Source organism: Desmodus rotundus, chromosome 11 (assembly GCF_022682495.2).
Source record: "Desmodus rotundus isolate HL8 chromosome 11, HLdesRot8A.1, whole genome shotgun sequence".
NCBI lineage: Eukaryota > Metazoa > Chordata > Mammalia > Chiroptera > Phyllostomidae > Desmodus > Desmodus rotundus.
Window position 1 is genome coordinate 90,946,843 of NC_071397.1, and position 23,482 is coordinate 90,970,324.

Genomic DNA, 23,482 nt, shown 5'->3' on the forward strand with positions numbered 1-23,482 from the left:
CCTCAATCACCTTTTCAGCATATCATCTGGGCATGGCTGCGGCCTGGACCCCAGAGCTGTGCTGTTCCTCAGCTAGGATGAGTTACTTCACATAAAGCAGAGCTCCCAGACCTTTGGAATTTATGAACCAAGAAAAAAACTTTAATGGAAACATGGAACCAAAATAGAATTGTCAGGGTTTGCTTTTTTTCTCCTTAGTTGAGTAAAAACAAGAAGAAGGAGACAGAGGAGAAGAAAAGGAGGAAGGAAGCAGGGGTAGCGGGGAACTATGTCCCATACCATGATTTTGAGAAAAGAGTGGACAGTTGAACCCCCAAAACACTGAGAACACAATCGTTAAATGAAAATGACATGAATTTATATTTTTGGAAAAAGTCACTGATTTTTATTTTCTCACGGCCAGGCTTTGGAACCAGTGGATGGAGTACTGTAGCATATGGGCTCCGCCATACCACAGGTTCAAATACCAGCTCTACCACCTACTAACTGACTAGGACAGGTGTTGCTTCGAGCTCCCAGAGATGGTCACCTAAGGACAATTGTGAGAAGGAAATGAGCGTGGCACAGCAGGGCTCAGTAAATGGTAGCTGCTGTAAGTTGGCCCTCCTCTATCTCTAAATCAGGGTGTGAGTCTGTATAAGCATGAGTGTTGGGCGCCAGGCAGAAAGGAAGGGTCCCACCCCCAACATGAAGCTACCCCTCTTTTGGACCACAAGTGCCCCTTGGCCTGGGTTTTGTGGGATCTTGTCTTCTTCCCCATTAGAAAGTCTCATTTAAACCTGATCTCACCTGGCTAAAGATGTTTCCTGAAGAGACGGCTAACATGGGGGCAGGCTGCTGTGTCCTGCCCACCCCAGAATTCCTGGGCCAGTGCTGGAAGCCCCCAACAGCTGCAAGGAAACCCATCATTTTGACTTAGAATGAAATCGATGTGTTTGTCGACCATAAAGACAGATGGAGTAAGTGTTGCCAAAAACAGAGGATTTGGCCATGAACTGAGTAGGCGTCTTTAGCTACGAGATTTATATCAGGGTGTAACATGTGGCTGTAAAATGTAAAGAGAGTTAAGTGTGATCTCCCTCCTCCCTCCTTCCCTCCTGCAGACAAATGACAAGCAGATTTTAAAGGAAAAAGCTAAGGCTCTGGATATGAGAGTCAAATGTGAAGGACAAACTGATTTAACCTCCTCACTGGGACATTCTGAAATGCTGTTCTAAAGGCTGGTTTGCTCAGAGTCAGAACTGAACTCTGTAGCTCCATCACTGAAACGGAAAACAATACAGAGAACAAAGGCCCTTCCTCCCTGGGGTGACCTTGGGGAGAGAAAGCTCCCTGGACCAGCTGTCAGGAGAACTATGCTCTAAACTGTGCCTTTATTGTTCAGGTCTCTTTGTGCCTCAGTTTCCCAATAGGAATATAAAATCAATACCAGCCCTTTCTCTCTGACGAGACTGTGGTAAAGATCAAAGAACACTAAATTCCAAAAAACGTTCATGGCACTAGTACAATATGGCATCATTGTGATTACAGTGATATTAATGGAATTCCAACTTCATTCTTTCTTTAATGGCTGAACGTTTAAAATAAAAACACACAAAATAAAATAAATGCTTGTCTAGGTATTCAAGACCTCATGGAAAACTTGGCTTTCGGCCATGGAGTAATCGGATGCCCCCGAGGGTCTCTCGCCCCTGGAAACGGGGGACAACAGGGCTCCAGCGTGGCCACGGACTCCAGTTCTGCACCCGAGAACCCTCCAGACCCGCTGCTGGCTTCCTGAGCTTTCCAGAGAGCTTTATCTCCTCATGACCTCTTCTCCTGGGCTCCCTGCTTCTTTGTGTTTGCAGAGGGTGGAAGGGGAACAAAGACAGGCTTTACAGCACACAGCCCAAAAGCCTGGAGAGGAATGTCTGGCTCCGTACCTCACCTGCTCCTTTTTCTCCTGCCTTCTCCCTCCTCCCCTTCAGGAGCAAACCCCACAAATTCCTCACATTGTCTCCTGAGGAGTGACTTCCCTGTCCTCATATCTCAGTTCTGGCTGACATCCAAAGGGTCTCACCCCAACCAGGCAGGTTCTCAAGGCATTTTTTTTTTTCAGACAAAGGTGGATTCTTCCTTAAGGGGAGTTCAGAGTCCAGCTGTTAAGGGAATAGCATCTGGAGAAAATAGCACTGCCACTAACTGCTGTGAGAATAAACCAGTTCTCAAAATGTGGCTGCTCCACCTATGGCATCGGCATCACCGGCAACTTGTTAGAAACCCAAATGCAAACTGTGGGGGAGGGGAAGGCAGGGGGCTGCAGACCTATTCAGTGAGAAACTCTGCTTGGGTAGTCCAGGGATCTGTGTTTGAACAAGCCTCTGGGACAGACTGAGGCCGACTAGAGTGTAAGAATCACGGGTGGCTCTAAAGATGAGCAGCATGTCTCCCCCAATTAGCAGTCGTACCACATCCAGCGCAGCACCTGGCAAACAGCAGAGGTTCAGTAAGTGCTCCTTAAATAAATGAGTGGATGAAACACTGAACGCCCAGCTCTCCGATGCCATATGAAGAGGAAGAGGACAAAATATAAAACAATTTTTGTTCTTGTGACTCAAAACCGGCAACAGTGAGAAAGTAATGCATGAATTTGAAGTCTTAGCAAGAAGTCAACTTAAACATATTTAGCCTGTGTTTTCAATGATGCAGATGAGAAAACAAACACAGTACGACCTGACCGAGCTGTGAGGGAGCAGAGCTGGCCCAGGACCCAGCTGTCCAGGTATCCTGACCCGCTCCCCACCCCCGACCCTATGTCCTGGGATTTCCTGGCTCCACACCCGCTTTGTAGGAGAGGCTGATTAATGCTAGATTTCCTGGTTCAGGCCTCACATCTGTAGGGGCTCAGAGGGCGAAGTCGGTGTGGGCTGGAGGAGTTGGAGGAGATCATGCCACTGATGGGGAACTCATGCCGGGCTTCTTTTCAGAACAAGAAAGATCTGGATGAGCAGAGATTTATGGGATTTTTTTCCCCAGTTTTGGTAACATTCCAAACCATGGAGAGAAAATGTAACATGTTTTTATTTAGCAGACATAAATTGTATTTGCCCAAAGAAGGAAGCTAGATGTGAGCAGCCAAGCCAAGATGCAGGCGAGGTCCCAAGGCCTAGTGTGAACCTGTGGCTGGGGTCTCACGGGCAGCCCCTGGGCAGGTGGGCCACAGAAGTGCTGGGTCTCCTCCAGCCCCAAGGTGCCACTGCAGGGTGGTGGGACTGAGGTGCTTCTCTCCTTTTACTTCGAAGTTGTTCTTGGTTTTCTCCTTTCTTTCTTCTTGGGCATGTCCCTCTTCTCTTGTCCACCCTTCTTGGTAAATTCAGCACCAACAACAAAGTCTGATGATTTCTTTGAATCAGAGTTCCCCCCACCCACATGTCTGTGTCACTGCCAGCAAAAGGTCCTCTAAGTAGTCCTAACCTTGGAGCACTTGTGGTGTGGATGAAGGAGAGTGGGAGGTGTAAAAAGCCAAGTGAGGCCTTGACAACTTCCCTTCAAAGAAAGTCAGCTGGAGCCTGGGGAAGTACAAAGGAAAGAAGGGTAAACTCGCTAACTGTGAAAAGAATGACTAACCTTCAACCTACAGCATTTTGGAAGCAGTAGAACTTGTAAGTGATGGGTATCATAAAGCCTCCAGCAGTACAATCGGACACACTGCATGAATGCCTGAATGAGTGAATGAGTGAATGAAAAGTGGGGAAAAAAGTGCATGTAGAACTATTCAAGCACTTGAAGTATGACACGCCCATGAATGAGCTGAAAGTGGTCTTTCAGCAGTATTATACAATAGTTTGGTAAACTGGGGAACCCACCCAATTGTTGGTAAGTGGCTTTATTAGAATCTCTGTTAAACTAAAGATAAATACTGTATGTTTGCTACTGAGATGATAACCTAAACTATTCTGCAACAGAAAAGGTTAACTGAAATCAGGACTGACTACAAATCATCTAGAATTTCAGTTGATCTTCTTTGTTCAAAAGGTCAGCTGCTTCATCCCAGATTTATGTCTACAGGGAAGGCGAGGGGAATGTAGAGGTGATTTTCTGTGAAGTTCATAGCAGAGCTTCTACAGAGGCTAAAAAAAATTTTTTTTTCTTAAACCCTTTCTGTGTTATACCATGGAACAAGCCCAAGCAATTACTCTGGCCACGTGATAAGTAAATAAAATACTTGCGTATTCCAACTTCAGCAAATACAGTTTTACTGTCTATTTCGGGGAGAAGGGAGAAGCATACTTCCGAAGGTCACCAAGCATTTGGCAACTGGAAATCTAGATTTTCTTAATAGTTAAGCAGCAGTGTACTTAAGTTGAAAACGACCAGTTCTTTCATCTAATTTTTTAAGGTCAGCTCACTCTGCCTTTTTGTGTACTTTTTGAGCAATTCCTGGAAAGAGGTCAACATCCCACTAATGTAACTGCCAGGGAGCTGGTGTGCAGACTGGCACCCCTGATTCAAGTAATCTGAAATAACCCTTAACACCACCCAGAACTCATGAAGTCTAATTTTCAGCCTGAAAAATGACCTAACATTATATAACTCTCTACTTTGACTAACAGCCATGCCAGTTACTCAATGGCGAAGCACTTCATACACACACACACACACATATGTCTATGTATACGTATATGCTATATATATACATTATATGTGCACATGCATACATATGTGTATGTTTTATGTACGTGTGTATATATCTATATGCAAATGTACATAATTTTTATAATTTTAAATAACATTAAGTAGACATCCTTAAGCAAGAATCAATGAAAATCTAAGTATTTTGTTGAGCTGCATCTATCAAAGCTGGTCGATAAGAAATTTAAAAAGAAGTTGAATGTGAACTCTGCAGATACCAGGCTGCCTACATACCCATTAGTTAAGGAGGAATTGGGGTCCAGGAGTGAATAAATCCACACATTACTGATCACTGTCACCATATAAGGAAGAGAATACTGTACAGGAAGGCTACTGTGACTTAACTTGATATCACACTTCCATGGAAATTCCAGTATTTGGATTTTTAAGTCAACATAAGAAAAAACAATTTGTTCTGAAATTTATGAAATCATCTTGGAGCACGTGTCAATGACCCTATGCTTGGAAATGTTTCATGAGATGATGAAAGTTTCCTATTGTTCCTAGGTAGGCTAAGTGTAGTTAATAATGGTGGGAGCCAGCTGTCTGTTGATGTACACATATAAAGCATCAAGACCAGACTGGCTGGCACTCTGAGCAGAGAGGCTGGTTTCCAGTGTTGAGGGGGCTTACAGCATGCTGGGGGCTATGTGGTTTCCCCTCCATGCTGCACTAGTCCCATCTCCCTGCACATCCTCACATCTGCCTACACCTTCAGGAAAGGGACACTCTCACTGTCCATTCAACTCTCAATTAAACATGAGACAATGCCAGGCTTAAAGACCCTCCACTGCTTCTCCTACCCTTCCCTCCACGGCTGTGTCAACCCTCAACCGTACTTGACTAAAGGGTGCATGGAAAGTAAGAGAAGGAGCATCCAAGGCAGACCTTCAGCTACAAGGAAGCACTAATTGTTGAGATTTTAGGAACTAAACACATTCAAATGAAAGTTCAAAAGAGATCATTCAGTTTTCTGACCAGTGTGCATTCTGCTATGTGCTGTTTAACTGAGGATCTCAATTACCCAGGTGTCTGTGCCCTTCTTCAGTGTGAAGAGCTCAGGGATTACCAATAACAAACTCCCACTGATCCCAAATGACTGAGACAAGAAGCATTCTAGCTATTTGTTTCAATAGCACGTACTCCGCTCCATTGGTCTCATAACAGCTTGTGTTCATGTCTGGTTTCCCCAACTGTCCTCCGAACTCCTGCAGGGCATGTTTCCTCGGTGCCCTTCCCAGTGGTACTCAGCGCCTAACATTAGGAGACATCCAGTAAATGTGTAGTAATTAAATGTTAATTTTTCCCATTCTACAGAAATATGATTCATATTACAGATTTCAAACTATTACTTCATCTTTGCTTATTCATTTCAAGGTATTAAACAAGATAGTCTCTGTGTAGTTAATCATGCATTAAAAAGTTTCTGTTCTGTGGACGTTATTTGTGTTAGATGCTGGTAAGTTTTTAAAAAGCAACAAAACTCTCAAGAGCTCCAAATCTAGATGTGATAAAAACTAGCACTTTTCAATGTGTACTGTCTCGTTGAGTCCTAACAGTAATTCTGAGGGGAAAACATTATTCATTTTGCACACGTGCACATCAAGGCTCGAGAGCTTAGTCCAAATTACTTAGAAGCAGAGTTGGGATTCAAATTCAGGTCTTCTAATTCTAAATCCCATATACCATTATCTCTTCAAACTTAACATCCTTAACTACAGAAGACACAACTATTAGAATAAGAGAGTTGACTAAAATCAATTTTAATCTCAAAGCATGTTTCCGAAGGTGCTTTTTAATGAGCAGTCCCATAGGCAGACATATCCACTCACTGTTTTTCTTCCCTTCTCACCTTTTCCCTTCTCTCCTTTACTCCCCTCCCCTGTCCTAGGTGCTTCTGCCATCAGCACGCCTTTCTGACATGTATCAAGCAGTAGACCACAGGGGGAGAAACATTTTATGTCATGGTAACAGTTATTTAGATTTGTGATAAATGACAATTTTCCTTTGAAAGCCATGTTGAAGAATACTCATTCTAAAGTGTTACCAGAGAATTTTCAGTGACTAAAAAAAAAAAGTATTGATGACCTGAAAGTGCACTTAAGAAAGTGACTTGGTATCATGTTATAGGACTGAGCTGAATTCAGAGGAATGTTCCTGATGTTGGTTCCCATTTGTCAACCAAGCTACAAAGGCTGGGAGAAAGTGAGGTTGGACTGGGGCCTAGGGTCTCTGGGCATTCACCCTAAAGGATACACCTTTGAGTTTCTCCTTCCACTGACTGTGAGGCGAACTTTCTGACTGTACCTGCCCAGCCCTAACAGGTTTGGTACTCTGTTACTTGAAAGGAAATGCTTATTATTATTATTATTTCCAGATTAGTCACCAAAGAACAAAAAATAATGGCACCTTAGCCAAGTTTTTATTCAGTTGAGAGTAAGAAAATTCAAACTTCAGAGGAGATAAATCATGTTCTTGCCAAGGGGATGGACACTGTCTTCAAAAAATAAGATGTTGCAATGCTTACATCCAGATTAAAGTATAATTTTTTCTTTTTTTATATATTTATTGATTATGCTACTACAGTTGTCCCATTCCCCCCCTTCACTCCACTCCATCCTGCACACACCCTCGCTCCCACATTCCCCCCCTATAGTTCATGTCCATGGGTCATACATCTAAGTTCTTTGGCTTCTACATTTCCTATACTATTCTTACCCTCCCCCTGTTTATTTTCTACCTATCATTTATGCTACTTATTCTCTGTACTGTTCCCCCTTCTCTCCCCCTCTCACTCCCCTGTTGATAACCCTCCATGTGATCTCCATTTCTGTGGTTCTGTTCCTGTTCTAGTTGTTTGCTTAGTTTGCTTTTGTTTTTGTTTTAGGTGTGGTTGTTAATAACTATGAGTTTGCTGTCATTTTTACTGTTCATATTTTTTATCTTCTTTTTCTTAGATAAATCCCTTTAACATTTCATATAATAAGGGCTTGGTGATGATGAACTCCTTTAACTTGACCTTATCTGAGAAGCACTTTATCTGCCCTTCCATTCTAAATGATAGCTTTGCTGGATAGAGCAATCTTGGATGTAGGTCCTTGCCTTTCATGACTTGGAATACTTCTTTCCAGCCCCTTCTTGCCTGCAAGGTTTCTTTTGAGAAATCAGCTGACAGTCTTATGGGAACTCCTTTGTAGGTAACTGTGTCCTTTTCTCTTGCTGCTTCTAAGATTCTCTCCTTTTGTTTAATCTTGGGTAATGTAATTATGATGTGCCTTGGTGTGTTCCTTCTTGGGTCCAGCTTCTTTGGGACTCTGAGCTTCCTGGACTTCCTGGAAGTCTATTTCCTTTGCCAGATTGGGGAAGTTCTCCTTCATTATTTGTTCAAATAAGTTTTCAATTTTTTGTTCTTCCTCTTCTCTTTCTGGCACCCCTATAATTCAGATGTTGGAACGTTTAAAGATGTCCTGGAAGTTCCTAAGCCTCTCCTCATTTTTTTGAATTCATGTTTCTTCATTCTCTTCTGGTTTCTTTCTTCCTTCTGGTCCACACTGTTGATTTGAGTCCCAGTTTCCTTCACATCACTATTGGTTCCCTGTACATTTTCCTTTGTTTCTCTTAGCACAGCCTTCGTTTTTTCATCTAATTTGTGACCAAATTCAATCTATTCTGTGAGCATCCTGATTACCAGTGTTTTGAACTGTGCATCTGATAGGTTGGCTATCTCTTCATTGCTTAGTTGTGTTAGTTCTGGAGCTTTGATCTGTTCTTTCATTTAGGCCATTTCTTTTGTCTTGGCTAGTCCGATGTGTAAAGGGGCGGAGCCTTAGGTGTTCACCAGGGCGGGGTAACGCTGGTCACTTTGACGCTGTATGTGGGGGAGGGACTGAGAGGGAGCAATGGTGCTTGCTCCACTCTCTGCCGGATTTCAGTCACTTCCCTCCGCTACCCACAATCAAATTGGGCCCCTCTGGTGCTGATTCCCAAGTGGGTGGATGGGCTTGTGCATGTTCTAGGCCTCTGTGGGTCTCTCCAGCGAACTCTCCTGTGAGGCTGGGAGTTTCTCCTGCTGCCGCCCCAACCCCCACAGGTGTTTTCAGTCAGAGGTTTGAGGTTTTATTTCCCCGCACTGGAACCCTGGGTTTCGAGGTCTGCTTCGCTCCCCATAATGACCTTCATGGGCCATTCCTCCCAGTTTATCTATGTGAGGATGTGGGGCCACAGAGTCTGCCAGCCGCCACCTTGTGGGGTCTGCTAGCTGCAGCCTTGCCCGCCCTGTTCCACAGTCCGCCACCTCACTGGGTCCGTCAGCCACCGCCTTGCCATGAGTCCTCTCCGCCCCGGCTGCCCATCTCCTCCCCTCTTGCCAGTCTGGGTAAAGAATGTTTCTTCTTTATCTCCTTGGTTGTCGGACTTCCATGCAGTTCGATTTTCTGTCAGTTCTGGTTGTTTTTTGTTTTTAAATTGTTGTTGTCCTTCTGGTTGTGCGAGGAGGCACAGTGTTCTACCTACCCCTACATCTTGGCCGGAAGCTCCCAACTCCCAGATTAAAGTATAATTTTTTCTTTAACTTCCCAGGCTCTACTGTAAGTCACCATTAGTCTAATTTTAGCTAATGTATCCAAAGGATTCCATTCTGCATTTTATACATTTGGCAGTAAATTTATTTTTAAGTCATCCTCAAAAAATCCCTAGCCCCGAGCACCCATGATGGTTAAAGAAGAGGTAGGAATGTGGAAAAGTTTATCTCTGGTTGTGTTTGGTCAAAATGTCATTTGAAACATAGACCCAGTTGTTTTCCTGTGTGAGACCCAGAAATCCATTCTTATTAGGGAAAGAGAATACACGGGAAAACTCAATGATCCAATGGTCTCTGTTCCAAACTAGTAACAATCCAGTTAGGAATGTGAGATCTAAACAGAAGAAAAATCAAATAACAACATAAGGATCAAATGACAAGGAAGACAACAAAATAAAAATGACCCAGAACAACTGCCATTTGTTCAGGAAACAGAGAAAAGGTCATTACATCCTATAAAAAAAAAATGTATGACAATATTAGCAGCTTTAATGGTAGCCACATAGTTCATCCCTGTGCAGTGTGTAAGTTTTTGCTGAAGGGTTGTAAGAATATCATGTATTCTTTTTAAAATCAATTTATTTTGTTTTTATTTTCAGACAGAGGGGAAGGGAGGGAGAAAGAGAGGGAGAGAAACATCAATGTGTGGTTGCCTCTTGTGTGCCCCTTACTAGGGTCCTAGCCCGAAACCCAGGCATGTGACCTAGACTGGGAATCAAACCAGAGACCCTTTGATTCATAGGCCGGCACTCAGTCCACTGAGCCACACCAGCCAGGGCAGAACATCATGTATTCTTTACATGGTGGTGAGACCTAGGTTTTGGGTCCAATCCACTAAGCTGAGCCTGCTGTTCAAGATATGGGGAACACTATAAACTACTGTTTTGCTACTGCTTTTAACCATGGAAATTACTAAATCCATTACCTGATCCTCCTTCATTCCAAGCCAGTGTCCCAATAAGACCAAATTTTTTTTTTCTTTTTAGCACATTTGTTCTTCTTTACATGTCATGAGAGAAAGAAGCAAAAGTTTGTCCTGTGTCCTGTTTTAGTCACAGAAGGAAAAATAAGTAGTTTCCACATGGCTGGTTGGCAGCGTGCCAGATGGTTCCTGTGAGGACGGGCCCTGCTCTGGTACTGCCTTCAGCACCTGGGGCCGGAGAAGCCACATGGGGTCCCTGCGGCCATAATGACCTTCACGGGCCACTCCCACAGCTATGGCTCAGACCTCAGATACAGCAGGCTCTTACCCCTCTCTCCTCTCCCAGACCATTCCCCAAGTCTCCTGTAGTTTAGAGGGAAGGAATGTGTTTACTTTTAAGACTAGGACCCTGATCCTGAAACATGATTGGCTGCCCTTTATAAAGCAGAAATTCAGGCCAAACAGGGCCTACCCAGAGAGAAATGCATGGTTTTTAATAACAGAAAAACACGAAGAGTTGGTTGTGATTGCTAACATACTAGGATGTTTTCAAGTAACTTCAAGACCTTTCTCAGTGGGAAGACTGACTACCTTGGCTATTTATTAGATCCAACTGCAAGTAGAAACTACTCTTGACAAAAACTACAGCTGTCCGTAGTCCAAAACCATGGAAACCAGCTCTCTCTGCAAACAATGAGCCTGCTTCCAGCCAAGGCAGCAAGAGATTCTCATTTCTCATGATTTTCTTCCAAATCCCAAACAGCAAATGCCTTTAAAATGCACAAAAGAGCAAGGAGCCTACTGAATTGGCAATTACTCCTGTTCCTTTTTAGTAAAGGAGGGGAAGGCATAAAAAAAATCTGTTTGCTACTTTGGGGCTTCCAAAGACGAGATGGCCTTGGGACAAGTTAACCCTCAGCATAGAGAAATGTTTGGAGCTGCAGAGGGAGAGTGATTTTGCATTTTCATGGCCAAGGTATGTTTTCTTTTTCAGCAAAGGCCTTGTTCCAGAGGGAAACTGAAATGTACTAGCTCCAGAATGAATCCCAGCGAAACCACACTGCTTTTCAACATGGTTATAGTCAGCACATAGTTTCCGGGTTATAAACCACCCTCCCCCTCATTCTCCAATCCCAGCTAGTCCACAGTCTAATTTCCAAACACTCTTGCAACAAATAGCGAAAGCCCATAGAAGTTGGAATTTTAAATATGCACGCAAATGCAGGTCGTGTTATCAGGGCCATCCTACAGGGCCTGGCCTGTTCACCCAGAAGCTCACCCAAGAGAAACTATGAGACAGCTGAGGCCCAATGCTGGGAGAGGCTGCCCCACCACCTGGCCCTGCCAAGTCCCTGTCCCAAGGCGGTGTCCTCATTGACCAGGACATTTCTGTTGATATGGGACAGTCAGCTGATACGCACATCCACGTCAGCTCAGTGGGGGTTGCTGGCACAGGATGATTTGAACGACTCTGCTGCCCTGGAAACAGAGGTGACCCCACGGTGTTCCTGTAAGATCCTGCATTTCCCCCGTCCTAGCAACCCTCTCCCCTCTGAATCCCCTACAGGACCGAGAGCACTGTTCCATTCACTGCCGGGTCCCTGGTCCTCAGTCCAGTGCCTGGCATTCAGCAGAAGCTCAGTAAACATTGTCTGAATGTTGCTGGAAAGACGATACCCAGAGAGACCCATGCTAACCATCCATTCATTAGCAATGAATCTCTACTGGTAGAATTTCAGTGAGAGAACTCTCTGAGTAAGAGAGAGATTTAGAGCAGAGGCAGTTTGTGGAGACCAGTTAAAGAGGGTACCATCTACTTACTTAGGCCTGCTCTGTGGATAATCTGTAACCTTCATCACATCCTGGAGTCCTCGGAGAATGTGATTAACTAATTCTATATACTCCCTAGCTGTAAAAAACCTCAATACACACACACACACACACACACACCAGGCACACACATGTACACATATGCAGACTTGTCTGCAATTTCAAGAGATTACAGGCTCCATTGAAATACATTCCCGGAACCCCAGGCTGAGGACCTCTGCTCCATCTTCACTGGATACTTTTCTCTAATTGATACTGTTTTAGACTTCTACCCGCCTGAGGGTAGGAAAGAAATGTTGGCTAGCCCTGTATCTGCCTGGAGTACCACAGTCTCTTGCACATACATAGCCAGGGGAAAAAATGCACATGTCCAAAGAGAGGGTGAACCATTGACTGTCAAGATTTAGCAAGAGCCCTTATTTTAAGCAATCCACCATTACCTTCTCTGCTTTTTCTCCAACCGTTCACACCTGGCCCCCAAAGAAGTGGGACCATCCCCACATCTTGCAGAATGAGGAACGAAGAGCGCTCCTGGTAACAGTGCAGAGCGCCTGCCCCAGGCCAGTCTGTCCTCTGTGGTGAGGCCACAGGGTTGCGGAACTGCTACGGGGGTGATGTGAATATTTGTGGGGACACTTTTGATTGTCACCATAATTAGAGCTCACCACGAATGTTTATTGGTTGAGACACCAGATGTTTTGTGATATGCACACAAATTCTACATAGCAAAGAGTTGTCCAAAGTCCCACATGACCTCCAAATGTGCCATCAGATGTTCATGTAGGTGAAAATATGTTTATAATCCTGTGATCTTAAACCTTAGCTCTACATTACATATCATCACAAGGTAATTTTTTTGCCTGGTTTTAATGTACACTGAATTTTCCAAGAATGCTGCTACCACTTAAGTCGATGTAAGATTGTACACTGTTTGGTCTGGAAACCTACCAAGAGTTGTTCGCCTTTTGAAAAAGCACAATACCAGTGCCTACACCTCCGCTGGAATTTGAGCCGCCGGCTCGGCACAGCTGCAGCGGGCTGCACCTCAGAGCTGCTGCAGTCATGGTGAGTCGGCGTGGGCCTGCGAGCTCTCTTTCGGCCTGTCTTCTGCATTTTCACATTTAACTGTATGTTCCTCTTTAAAATCATTTTAACATTTCTCCTTTATATGGCAGTAAGGGCATTCCAGTGATTTGCAAACATTATGTGTACAGGTAAGTTCTATATAGACTAAAGATGTTGTAAGTGAAAAAGAGAAACTTCTGCTCTGTTTTAATCCCCATTGACCATGCTTTGTTCAAGACCTAGAATGCAAGGAGGCACTAGAGCCAAAAGCCAAGAAAGGGTGATGCTGTTATCTCCAGCTGCTGCATGTAAACATTTAAATGCCCTTTTGGTGCTGCGCAGTGGAGCCAGAGCTAAACCGGGGGTGACCGCATGCCTGGGCCTGCCAGAGAAGGTCCCAGTGTCCTCCTATTACTTCAGCCCTAATTGTGAATAGCACTTCTCTCATTCTCAGAAGTGCCCTGGCTTGGGTGACCAATTATAAATGGCCACCCTACTACCTGACTTCAAATTTCTAGATTGTAAACTCCAACTCATGCCCAACCCCCCAAATTAAGACTTGAAGAAAGAAAAAACTAAAAGGAGAAGGTTATAGGGTTGGGGAGTTGGAGCAGAAGAAGATTAAGCAGGAAAAAGAGAGCCCATTAAAGCAATTTAAACAATCAAGCCTCCCATTGGGAAGAACAAAATCCAGAAAGCTGTTCCTGCAGGTATTGTCCTCCTTGGCTCTGAGGGCTGGTGGGGCAGGAAAATTTCACAACAGCCCTGTGAATGGTTGGCTTGTTTCCCTCCAAAGAGGCTTACAGCTGGACACCAGTAGTCAGAATAGTAGTCCTGTTTCTTAGGCAGGCTTCCAGGGCCGCCAAGTGTTACAAGCCCTTCATAGAGCAGCAGATTTTAAAGGTGAATTGAAACTATTTTAAGATCCCTCTAGGGCAGCAGATGGACAGAATGACGGATTGTTACTACAGAGTAGTTGTTTTCATTTCTGGCCCAACTGTGCACACGGCACTGTGTCCGTGACCGGTGCGGTTTGTTCTGTCTGCAAGCAAGATGCGTTGCAAGAAATGTGCAAAGAAGGGAGGGTGGGAACCAGATTACATGTTCTTCTAAATAAAATAGAAAAATATTGACTAGGCTATAAAAAGACTAGTTCCACATGAAACTTCGCTTTGGTTCTACCTTGGAGATCCAGTTAGGAGATGGGGGAGTGATGTGTGTGTGTGAAGTGATCCTTTTAGGAGTTTCATTCAGTAAGTCAAAACTGAGACTCCCTTGGATTGGCTCAATGTCACCAAATTCTTTGACCAAAATACGAATAAATTTTAGCATGCTCAGTGGTTAAGAATTCCATTTCTGAATCAGAGTACCTTGGTTCGAATCCCAGCTTCACCAGTGGACAGTAACTACAGGCAAGTCTCTTCACCTCTTTGTCTCGCAGTTTCCTCATCTGTAAAATGGAGATAATTGTCTTACCTCATAAGTTCGTGGAGATGAGTTGATGATGGAAAATGCTCAGAGTAGTAGTGCTTGTCAATGTCCATGTGGTGGCTGTCATCGTTATTAAAAAGTGCAATTGCAAGCTTCCGTTACAATGTCTTAAATGTACCACTTGCTGTGCTCAACTTGAAGAGCCAGGACAAGTCTTTCTTTCAGACAACAAGCCTGTGCTATTTGGTTGATAAGGGTCCCAGTTTCCCTGCCTTGAGTAGGCCTGGGAGAAGGGTTGTGGGCGAATAGAGCTATTATAGTCACAGGGTAGAATAGCTCTAGGGAGCTAATGTGCTGCCCTGATCACAAAACACAGAGAGAAGGAAGTGATAAGAAATTGGTATCAATTAGAGAGAGCTCCCGAAAGTTGGGACGTGAGGACCAGAGTGTTTTCATTCTAAAAAATGTTATCGAAGCATTTGCCTGCACGAAGCTCCTTACGAGCACCTCTCTGTGCTACCTGGATGTATATATTTCTCGAGGAGTTAATTCATACATTCACTCATTTATTCCATAAATCTTCAGGTATTTATTATGGGCCAAGAGCTGTTTAGGGGCTGGGGATAGATGATAAATGCAAGAAGCTCCTAAGTTCAAGAACCTCTCAGAATATGGGATGCTGACCGATAACAATCATTAGATCTGGGCTAGAGGACTAGTAATGGGGGTTGGGAGGAACCCAGGGAGCACAGAGAAAGGGTGCCGAACTCAGTCACTGATGTGTGAGAAGTCAGTCTCAGGTTCTGGCACAACCAGAGACTATGTGTGGAAGGGTTTCAAAGCAGTAATTCCTGATTTCGTGTCAGATTGAAAAGAGCAGGAAAGTCTTGAAGTAAATTTAGCATGAGCAGCAAGGAGAGAAAGGAGCATCGGGAGAGGCAGGGAATGCATGAGACACACTGGTTCTTTGCTGACCAGCCAGTGAAGTCAGGTTACTGTCGTCTATTGACAGATGGGGATCTTAAGCTGAATGCTTCAGTGGCTTGGTGGAGGTCTTGAGCTGCTTAGCTGTGGGGCTGGGTTAGGCAAGTGGGTGTGGCTCCAAGCCTTGGTTTTTCCACTGCCCAACTGGGCCTCAGTTCCCGGAAGACTGATGGAGCCCAGCCAGGACACTGTGGAAGAAAAACTAAGAGCATATTGTTACATTCAGAGTGATAGCAATATGTTTAAAATTAGACTGTATTAGAAAACTGGCAATGCTAGGTGTCCCTAGCAGTGATCAAGCCTGGATGACAATTCAGGCAAGTTAAATTCATTAGTGATAGCCTGATAAGCCCAGGAACAAAGTGTTCATTCACTCCAAGGAATAGAACTGCCCAGGCAATTAAACTACCTGTGACATCCTTCTCCCTGAGATGCCCATCTGCCCAGGGACTTATGCAAATGTGCTCCAGACATACATAAAATGCCCATCTTCCTTTAAATGCACCCTGCCAGCTCTCTACCTCTTCTAACCCAGTTCTTCTCTGTCTAATCTCTCTCTGTCTTTTGATTGGTTTGGCTTCTCCATGCCTGGGACTTCCTTCACCATCACCCTCTCCTGGGTCAGTTAAGGTTCATATTCGACTCCAAGTAACAGAAAACTTGATTAAACAATGACTTCAGCAAACCAGGAGGTTTAATTTTTCTTATTGGCAGTGCTGGCATTGATGGTAAGGGAGGTAAAGCTGAGATCTCCAACAACTGGTGCTGCAATCCTGTTATCGTATCTCTATTCCTGGCAGATAGAGCCGGCAGCACCAGGAGGAAGAAACAATACCTGTATTTGGAAAGCAAAACGTGTCCAGAAATCTCCAGCAGACTTCTTCTTACATCTCATTGGTCAGAGCTGAGTTTCAAGTCTCCCCAGTGGAAAGAGGGGCTGGGAAGTGTAATCTTTTTAACTGAGCACAGGCCTGCCTCATTCAGTAAGGAAGACCTTCACGGAAAAGAGCATCAAGCCAGGATAGATATAAAAAACTGCCCACAAAAATTGCAATTGGTGCCAGTCTGCGGGAGAATGCACTTCCTTGTAGAGTGCTGGAGTTTCTCTTCCACTCACCAGGCTTGTTCCAAGGCCTACTGTGTGCCAGGCACTGTGCAAGGGTCCTGGCAAAAGCAGTGGCCCTTGAGGAGCTTGCCGCCCAGTGGAGCGATGCACACACTCACAAGTGATCACAATATTCCTGGGTCTGACTTACAACGTGATGCTTTGCAATCCATAGAAGTGTCAGGTAGTTTATAGAGATCTAAATAGACATTTCCATTTTTACAAAACAGTAACAACAGACTGAGATACCTTTGAGCAGGTTGAAAATGTCACTTGTTTACTTGGTCATCACATCATCACCATTGGTAGGTAAATCGTTTATAGAAAAAGGAAGTATGGAAAGCGTTTACGTATAAAATGAGCATCTGAGTTCACTGGCCATGTCTGACCCCTTCTCAGGTCATCTGTCAGCCGCTGCTGCTGGGCTGTTCCCCCCCCAGTCTCCATTCCGGGAATGTTGGCGCAGAGGATTCCGTGTTCCTCCAACTCCACTTTCATCTTGGTGCTGTCCTTCAGCAAGGTGAACTACGAGGTCAATGTCATAATCGCTTTGCCTTTTTCAGTGCAAAATTTGTACTGACTTCAGTCATTATCGTTTTTCACTGCTTTTCAATCTCGGAACCCTCCCTGCAATGTTCACTGGCAGTTTCTGGTTATGTAGGCCCTCAAAAATATTTTTTAAAAAATGTAAAAACCCTCAAGAAACAGACATTCACGGAGTGCAAGCTCAGGCTCCTGGCCAGGCCAGCGACGTTGTCATGACAGGAAGTAGGGGTCCAGGCCAGGCGGTCGCCCTGCCTGACCGGCAAGTCTCTCTCTCTGCAAGGTCTCTTTCCCCACCTGCACTAGCCAGCCCAGCCATTTAAATCCTGTAGCCCTTAGTTGTGTGTGTGTGTGTGTATGTGTTTGTCCATGTGTGTTCATCTTAGGATCTTACTCTTTTTAAAAACTGCCTTATTCTAAAAAGGAAGCACATGGTGTGATATTGCCGTAAGGATAAACAGTGCTGCGGGAACCCAAAGGAGGTGCATTCAGTTTGAGGGGTCAACCAAGGCCCCTCAGGGGACATGACATCTAAGCCGACTCTTGAAGGATTTTGAACTCCCTTCCTCACACTGCCACCCTCCTCCTCCCTCTGCAACCCCATCCTGGAGATTTGCAGCCAAGCCCCTGTGATGTAACACGTCTGCTCTCAGAGCAGGCTCATTCCACTTTGTGTTGATGGCTTCAGCCTAAAGTTCAGGCAGTGACTTTTCTGAGCCTCCCCTAGGGCGGAGCTTCCTGTGCAGACATGCAGCCCAAGAAACTGAGATTCCATCTTTCCACCTGAAAGGGTAAGACTTCTCTCTCCTTCTGTACTGGAATGGCCTCAACTCATTATCAAGGTTTCTATGACAGCTTTTAAATGTCAGTTTTATGAGTTTTAATGCAAAACATTTGAAAATAGTTTTTCTGTTTGGCTTATCTACCGTGGTTTGAAATGAGAGTTTGTTACATATGCTGTTTTCAACCATGTTAACTTTGGAAGGCCTCACTGTGGATTTCTTTTTGTGTTATCCTAAGGATTTCAAAGGGTTTAAATATAGGCTCGAGCTATGTCCTAAGAATTATTTGAAAAGCAAACACATTCCTGGTTCCAGCACTGTAACCACCGCTACAGCCAGACCAAGGCCCTGGACACAGGAGAGGGAGGCTAAGAAGTGAGGCCATGAGGGGGCCCAAGAGGCCCCCAGACGAGTGATGGCAGAACCAGGAGCCAAAGTCATAATCACAGCAAGCTGCCCTTGGGGTTCCCCCACATGTTCAGAGTTTCCAGGGGTGGAAGAATTCTTCAAGAATCTCCTAATTCCTCATTACCCATCCTGCTAACTGATTCCCTTGCTACCCACCTTCCCCAGCTTTCGCTGTTTGCAACAGGCAGTCACTGTCCTGGGACCGTTGTCCAGCGGCGTGGCTTCCTAAGGAGAGAATGAGGAGATTTATGCCCCTCGCCAAAGAACCTTGGGTCCTTCCGTATACTTTCTTACTGTTTTGCTGGTGTGATCTGTCACTACTTGGATGTTTACTGGTGTATAATGTCTTGCTTTAATATCCAACCTAAAGGAATGAAAAGTTGTAATATTATCCAAACGGGGGTGCTCCTTGAGTGATTATTTTCAAGGAGCTATAAGGATGTTCAAGTGGAAATGTCTATTCTATCAGAAGGTAAATTGCTCCCTTAGATAGGAGGGTACCTAACGCTGCCCTGGGCCTCTCGTCAGTCTCCTAGATGGGACCGTTTACTGATCGTAACAGGCCACTGACGGATGCTGCTCACTGTGCTCCCTCGACTGGCCTGGCTCTATTCCAACCCCACTGGATTTAGGCTCCCATTGGGCCAATCTGGAGCTTCTGCAGGAAACCACTCCTCTCGCTGATGGCTCAGGATGTGGGCTCTGAATCCATTCTGAGCTGCCCTCACTGTTGAGTGGTTGGGTAGAGTCCTAATAGTCCATCTTTTGTTCTCTCTCTTCTCTCACTCTCCAGGTTCTGCCGAGGGCACAGGGAAACTGTGACATAAGAATGTGACATTATTGAAAGCCTACTATGTGTCAGGCTCTGTGTTAAGTGCTATAGACAGTTGCTCTTAGAAGCCCCGGAAAGTTCTAGAAAATGGATCCTATTGTAACTTCCATTTGGTAGATGAGGTCACACATCCAGAAAATTTAAGTAATGATTTATACAACTAGTAAGGGTCAGTCTGATTTCAAAACCTATGCTCTTTCCAGTCACACTGCTGAGCCCTGAAAGTTCCATATTGTCCAAAATTCCTTAGCTATTCCCACTGAGGGTGGTGAGGGGTGGAGAGGAGAAGACAGATTGAACCCCATCTCTTAGAGCACATGAGACCAGATCAGGACACCAGAGAGTGGTGCTACTGAAAGGAATTTTCCTGGAGCTTGTTAGTGACCCAGACGAGGGCCACTGGTGGCCACACAACAGCTACGGTCCCCCAGAGGGCCAGCATCTGCAATGGCAGTAGCAGAGCGTGCCTCAGCTGGTCTAGACATTTGATGAGAGCTGAGAGAACTTATACCTTGCTCTGTACCGAGGTTAGGCAAATAAGGTTAAAATGCTGAGCTGCTTGGCTCCTGGTGGAACTCACCTCAACTCCAGTTTAGCAAAACCGCCATTGGTAGCTGTCTCTCTCTCTCTCTCTCTCTTTTTTTTCCTCCCAAAATGACTTAAATGTAATCATCAGAAGCAAATGAAATGAATCATTTACAATAGAGAAGAGAACATATCAGTGGCTATTGCCAATGGCACTGGGGCAGAGAGAGCCTGTGGGCTGCCCCTCGAACAGATCCCTACCAAGCAGAGATGCCCACAGTGGTCCTAACAGTCTGTCCCAAGAAAGGGGAGATGGACATCAGCTGGTCCCGTGGGCTCGGGTCTTCTTGTTTATCACTCACTCCTGACGAACATCAGGAGCCCTCAGCTCCACATCCTGTCTGGTCAGTACCCTTTGTTTCATGGCTTGAGGCAGAATCATCAGCCTGAAGAACAGGAGTGCTATGTGCACAATGGCCTTTGCAATCTCTCAGCCAGTGGTTACTAGATGCCCAGTTCTCTCATGTCCTCCAAGGCAGTTGTCCGTCCATGTCTACCTCAGGTCTCCCAGTTCTCCTGGGGTGGTGGGCCCTAAAGGAGGTAAGCATGAGGATTATCTCTACCACTCCTGTTTACAAAAATGACTTGATGTGAGGAACTATAGAGAAGAACATATAATGGACAGGAAGGTTTTATGCACTGAGGCTCTGAAAAGGGGAGTCAATGAAACCCAAGCTCTTTCAAAACAATGTTGGGGTGGATTGTACCACTTAACTGGAGGGAATATGGCCCATTATAGTGCTCCCCATCCGCTGCTGTCACAGTGTACAGAGAATATGGTCATGTTTGAACCTTACGCTGGAGAACAAAGTAAAGAGATGTGGCCACTCACAGCCAGAAGTGACAGGCCGGGAAGCTCTGGAGGCCCCAGACCCCACCCAAGTGCCTGAGAACTAGGGAAGGGGAGGTCAATGTCTGGGCACACCGTTGGGCCCTCTGGACTGGTCAATAGCAGGATCTAGTGACCAGTCAGAAGAGCCCAATCTTAGTACTACTACTGCAGGTGTTCCTCCCTCAGGCATCTCAGGAACAAACACAACTATTTGGGGTTTGGAACAACCTCCTAAGCCCTCCCTTGCCTGAGCCTGAACCCCACCTCAGTCTAACACGCCCCCCGTCATTGAACTCCTGATGGTAAAGAAAGGCCATTTTGATGAAGTGTTGTCAGTTCTGTTTCCCTCAAACAGCCAGAATGGCAGCAGTGCACTGGAGAAAACATACGAAGGAGGAGAATTTGTCTCCGATCCACATCATTACTGGGTATTTTTGAACATAAAATCTTCCTTCCATGAAATCTTCAGAAGAAATCTGCTCTGTTTGGAAATGTGACATCCCACCAAAAGGTCTCCAGATATATCTGCTATTTTATTTTGTATAATCCCCACCTTGCCACATTCTAGGTCTAATGTAACATGTTGACCTATACCTTTCTAAGTGAGCATATTTTTATAATTTATTGTAACTTCAGGTAAATTTATGCTATAACTAGATATCACAAAGAAGTGCTATTTCTCACTGAAGTCCATAGAACCACTAATAAAAATAGCCTAAACAAAGAGAAAAGTGACCTCAACTTGCTTATATCTGTTTATCAAATTTAATAAGTGGTTTTGATATGACCCAGCAATCCTATTTCTGGATTTATATACCCAAGAGCAATGCATGCATAAATCTGCCAAAAGACATATTTAAGAATGTTTATAGCAGCTTTATTCATAATAATCCCCAATTGGAAACAACTCCCATGTCCATTAACAAAAGAATGATAAAGAAATTGTGCTATATCTGTATAATGGACATTACTCAGCAATAAAGGTTACAAACTACCCATACTCACAAAAACATGGATGAACATCACAGACCTTACATTGAGCAAAAGAAGCCAGACACATATTGTATGATGTCACTTATGTGACGTCCAAGAGCAAGTGTTTGGAGTAGTAGCCCTCAGGTGGAGAGGCAGGGATTGACTGGAGAAAGAACAAGGAACTTTCTGGCCCCATGTGCTGGACGTACACTATGTCTTCGTCTGAGTAGTGGTTACAGAGGTGTACTGATGTTTAAACACTGAGCAGCACACACCACATTGGTACACTTTATTGCATAATATATACTATATCTCAATAAAAAGTAAAAGGAAAAATAGATTTAACATGCATTTAGTGCCTAGGAAAATTCCTTAGGGACCTAACTTCTTGAATTAAAAAAAAAAAAGAAAGTGTTGAATGTGACCTAGGAAAGGCCAGGGCTCTCTGAGAGAGAAGCAAGGGTTCAAGGTCACATCAGGGTCAGCTGGGAACCCATTTAGTGAAATCAGTAGGTACTTCCTCTGCTGACATGGCCCATCCTGAAGTCTCAACATAAGGCTCATTTTACCCTGTTTGTTTTCTACTTTTACATTTTCCTATCTGGGGCTTGGTATGAGATGAATACTGTCTCCAAAATTCATATGTTGAAGCTCTGACTTAAATGTGATTCTGTTGGGAGATAGGGTCTTTAAAGAGGTAATTAAGGTTAAATGAGGTCATCAAATGAGGTCATTAAGTGGGCCTTAATTCAACCTGACTGGTGTCCTTATAGAAAAAGGAGATTAGCACACACACAGGGGAAGGACACATGCAGACACAAGGAGAACACAGCCACCTGCAAGCCAAGGTGAAGCGGCCTCAGAAGAAACCAATCCTGCCAACACCTTGATCTCCAACTTCTAATCTCCCAAACTGTGAGACAATAAACTTCCATTTCTTAACACCAAGTGTGTTGTACTTTGTTATGTCAGGCCAAGCTAACGAGGGTAGGTTCTCCCCTAGGTTGAGATAATTCATTTTCCCACTCTTGCATACAGCCAGCTGTGGCTGCTTCACCTAAGTAGCCTTAACTTTATCCTTAATCTGTGTCCAGACCTCAGTTCCAGAAGTTATTTGGCATTCTGGACCCAGGATGTACTCCAAGAACAAACCACTTTAAACAAACACAGGAAGCTCAACCTTCATTTTCCAAAAGGGGGGGGGGCGGGGAGAAAGGTTAGAATGACAAAGTTTAACAAACTTACAGTAACCCAAGCAACAGCTCAGCCTCCTTAGCTGTAAGCTCCCAAAGAGAAGGAATTGTTCTGCCAGATTTGGGGTCTTTAAAAAAAAAATGGAAATGAGAGATCAAGCAGATGAGATCTAGAGATCAAAGATACCTCATGTTCATGTGGTTAGTACCAGAAGAGACTGACTTCTGCTCCCAGGAAGATGGGGCAGAGGTAATGTTCTGAATTCCTACAGCTAAGCACAGCTGGAAACTCTGGGCATTGTGTATAAAACCGTGAAAGGTGGAAAGAAGATGGCATATTGACTGGAGACCTTGGGACGCAGAGATTGCCACAGTGGGGAATTCCCTGGATTTCCTTTTTACCTCATGTATCCCAGACTCGGAGCTAAAGAAGTAGGCAACTGGGAAACACCAATGGGTGCAAACCAAAGAAAGTCCCAACAAACACCTGCTGCCTCCAACCAGAGGGCCAGGAAAGGGGCGCCTTTCTAGGCTTATTAGGCTAAGATAGGTTATTCTATACAATAACTATTCTACTCCCATCAAACACCACAGAAAATAACTGTGGCCCCACCTGTGCCAGAAAAGGCTAAGCAGGGAACTTAGACTTCCATCTTTACAGGCTGCAACAGGTAGCCCTACCCCATTCCCTCCCCTGTTACCCACCAGGGTGAAATCAGAGGAGGCTGACAAAGGAGCCTGGACT